The following is a 4,308-nucleotide window of genomic DNA, read 5'->3' as shown; positions in this document are numbered from 1 at the left end:
TCATCATGATGACCTGAAGTAGAGGAATGAAGACATCGACATATTGGATCGACCTCTTAGAGCAGAGCAACCAAGACCGAGAAGAATCGTTAGAATTTTGTAACCAGAACCTCCCCACCTCACGCCTCTTAAATCTCGGGACGAGATTTCTTGTAGTGGAGGAGAATTGTGATGCCCGAATACTTAAGCTACAGTGAACCTCTGCTAATGATGCCACGTCACCTCGAATTACTGTTGCTAACCTCGTGTTAGTTCGAAACCGATTATAATTCAGATTAAAAATCAGGCAAACAACAAAAGCTTTCAAACAGTGAAACTAAAATGTTCTGGTCATGGCAAATAATGCATAGGTGATTATGCTGGTGAAACCAAACTTTTATGAAATGCTTAACTGCACTAAAATGATTTAAGTAGTAGAAAACCTAATTATTTAAATGCCTTTACTAATTAATAAAATATCAAACTAAATTATTTGGGGACTAGACTTTTTGTGCTAGTGGACTAACTTGAATTACTAAATTAGGTGCCAAGTATATATTTTTACAAAAACTAAAACAACAGGAAACAAAGATAAAATAGAATAAAAGAAAAGAAAAGAAAAGAAAACAAGAAATAAAAATAAAAGAAAGGAACCCCCCTCCCCTGTTGGGCCGTGGCCCAGCTGGCCATCGGGCCAACCAGGCCGGCCCAGCCGCGCCCCACCCTCTCCCCATAATTCCCCATGGGAAAACCCTAGCCCGACCGCATTACACCACTCCCCCCCCCCCGATCCCCATCTCTCCCCTTGTCCCCCCCACCTCGCGCCGCACGCACTCACATGCAAGCATCATGCCTGGGAGAGCAGCTCCCCATGCCCGATCCCCTCACCAACCACGACGCCTCTGCCGTGTCTCCCTCTGCTTCTCCTGCTACAGAGCATCACCGCCACCACGAGTTTCCCCTCCACTGTCATGTCTCCTCCGCCCGTAGCCGTCTTCCCCGCTCCGTCGAGGCCACCAACCGCCAGCACCGAAGGCCGCCACACTCCAAGGCCTCCTCATCACGGCTCCTCTTCCTCCGCACCTCTACTTCACCCTCGTGCCTGCCGGCTCGTCCGGCCATCGGACCTCATTGGCAGGGTCCTGCCGGCCTCCCCAAGCGCTTCCCCGACACGTCCCAAGTTCGCCCCTGCGCTCCATGTGAGCAACCACCACGATTCCCCTTCCCCCTGATTTCCCCTCTTCTCAGACGCCGTAGTGCCGCGCACGCCTCCCCGTGCTCACGCCGACCGTGCCCAACGCACGTGCGAGCCCTGCCCGTCACCCCTGCTCGCCTAGCCTCGACCAGGCACGCGCCCACGTGCGCTCGCCCAACCGCGCACGACCGCATCGCCGCTCGGCCGTTGACGTTGTTGTAGTTCTTGGCCATCCCCGACCACACCGACACCATAGATAGATCCACCGTGCCGTTCGCATCGCGTGGAGCCTCACGGCCGTCAAGTTAGTCACCGGAGACATCGTCAGCGTTCCTCCATTGCGCTCTATGGCCGCCGGCATTCGAACCATCGGGTGTGTCACTGATGCGTGGGCCCATGCTAACGAGTTACGTATTAGTTTGGGCCTAATCTTGTTTAGTGCTAAACCATAACCTTAAGCACTCACTGACCTTTGGGTCTGCAAGTTAACTAATTTAACTAAAACTATTAAAAACCCATGTTAAAATGTGTACCTATGACACATGGGTCCCACTGGCCCCATTGACCAGTCAAACCGCTGACTGGGATAACCCAGTCAATGACATGCGGGTCCCACAAACATTGTTCACTGTTTGACCAAGTCAACAGTAAATGTTGAGTCAGCAGTTGACCAGGCCCACTGTCAGCCTCACTAGGACATCCTTGGTTACATTTCTCTATGTATCCATAACAATTAAGTAATTATTGTTTTTCGAATTAAATTAAATACAGTAATTAGAAAATGATTTAAAACTTTAAAAATTAATATAAAATAAATGGTAACTCAGATGAAAATACTTTGTACATGAAAGATGCTCAGAATGACGAGATGAATCCGGATACGTAGCACGTTGGTCCGCCACACATCCCTAGCATAGCGAACACGCAACTTTCCCCCTCCGGTTCATCCGTCCGAAAACGCGGAACATCGGGGATACTTTCCCGGATGTTTCCCCCCTTCCCCGGTACCACCTACTGCCGCGTTAGGGCACACCTAGCACCGCTCATTGTCATGTCATGCATCTTCATGCTTATGTTTGCATTGTATTTATTGTTTCTTCTGCCTCTTCTCTCCGGTAGACTACGAGACCAACGTTGCTGCTGCCCTATTCGACTACGAAGTTGACGACCCCTCCTTCTTGCCAGAGCAACCAGGCAAACCCCCCCTTGATCACCAGATATCGCCTATTCTTCCCTCTACTGCTTGCATTAGAGTAGTGTAGAATGTTACTATTTAGTTAATCCTATTCTGTTGCATAGCATGTCATTGTTGCTACAGTTGTTGATACCTTACCCGCAATACTAAATGCTTAGTATAGGATGCTAGTTTATCATCAGTGGCCCTACATTCTGGTTAGTCTGCCTTGCTATACTATCGGGCTGTGATCACTCGGGAGGTGATCACGGGTATATAATATATATACATACATACTATACAGAAGGTGATTAAAGTCGGGTCGGCTCATAGAGGACCCGCAAGTGATTCAGATATGGGGGCTGAATGGACAGGTGGCTCCATCTAGGTAGTGGTGGGCCTGGGTTCCCGATGGCCCCCGAGTGCTACTTTGAGGCGGAGCGATAGAGCAGGTTGAGACCACCTAGGAGACAGGTGGCCCTGGCCCTAGTCGGTGTCCGCGGTTACTTCAAAATAACACACTTAACGAGATCTTGGTATTTGATCTGAGTCTGGCCACTGTCCTATATGCACTAACCAACTATGCGGGAACAGTTATGGGCACTCGCCGTCATGGTATCAGTCGAAGCCTTCTTGACGTCAGCGACTGAGCGGCGCGTGCCGGGTTGGACCGCGTAACGCAACTTACTTTCTAATGGAGGTTGCTAGGTCTGCTCACTGGCCGCGTACGCAACGTGTAGGTGTGCAATGGGCGATGGCCCCAAACCCCTACGCGCATAGGATTTAGATTGGCGTGCTGACCTATCTATTGTGCCTAGGTAGGGCGGCGACGTGTTGATCTTTCGTGGCAGGGCATGACCCAGGAAAGTGTGTCCGGCCAGAGGGATCGAGCGTGTTGGGAAATGTGGTGCACCCCTGCAGGGAAGTTTATCTATTCGAATAGTCGTGTCCCTCGGTAAAAGGACGACCGGAGTTGTACCTTGACCTTATGACAACTAGAACCGGATACTTAATAAAACACACCCAGACAAGTTCCAGAGACAACCAGGTGATCGCTTTCCCACAGGGCGACGAGGGGAGGATCGCCGGGTAGGATTACGCTATGCGATTATACCTGCTAGACTTCAATCTACTCTCTTCTACATGCTGCAAGATGGAGGCGGCCAGAAGCGTAGTCTTCGATAGGACTAGCTATCCCCCTCTTATTATGGCATTCTACAGTTCAGTCCATCGATATTGCCTCTTTACACATATACCCATGCATATCTAGTGTAGCCCCTTGCTTGCGAGTACTTTGGATGAGTACTCACGGTTGCTTTGCTCCCTCTTTTCCCCTTTTTCCTCTTTTTCTCGGATGCCGCAACCAGACGTTGGAGCCCAGGAGCCAGACGCCACCGTCGATGACGACTCCTACTACACTGGAGGTCCCTACTACTACGTGCAGGCCGCTGGCGATGACCATGAGTAGTTTAGGAGGATCACAGACAGGAGGCATGCGCCTTTTTTGATCTGTATCCCAGTTTGTGCTAGCCATCTTATGGCTACTTGTTTAACTTATGTTTGTACTCAGATATTGTTGCTTCCGCTGAATCATTTTTTTCGAGCACTTGTATTAGAGACCTCAAGGCCCCTGGCTTGTAATATGATGCTTGCATAACTTATTTTACTTTTAGAGTTGTGTTGTGATATCTTCCCGTGAGTTCCTTACCTTGATCGTACACATTTGCATGCATGATTAGTGTATGATTGAATAGGGGGCGTCATAGATTTATATATAGTACGATGGTATTCGGAAACTGAAATAGTTTTGGAGTGCACCGGGTAGTCATCGGGTAACCGAAAGGGGTTCCAGGCACCCCCGGCAAGTGTATGGGCCTTATGGGCCAAAGGGGGCAACAGACCAGCCCACAAGGGGGCTGGTTCGCCCTTTCCCTTGGCTGGCCGACCCTAGGGGAAGGAA

The sequence above is a fragment of the Triticum aestivum genome, chromosome 3B, assembly GCF_018294505.1.
Source record: "Triticum aestivum cultivar Chinese Spring chromosome 3B, IWGSC CS RefSeq v2.1, whole genome shotgun sequence".
Classification (NCBI taxonomy): domain Eukaryota; kingdom Viridiplantae; phylum Streptophyta; class Magnoliopsida; order Poales; family Poaceae; genus Triticum; species Triticum aestivum.
The sequence above is the reverse complement of the archived record's forward strand: the minus strand, read 5'-3'. Positions refer to the sequence as shown.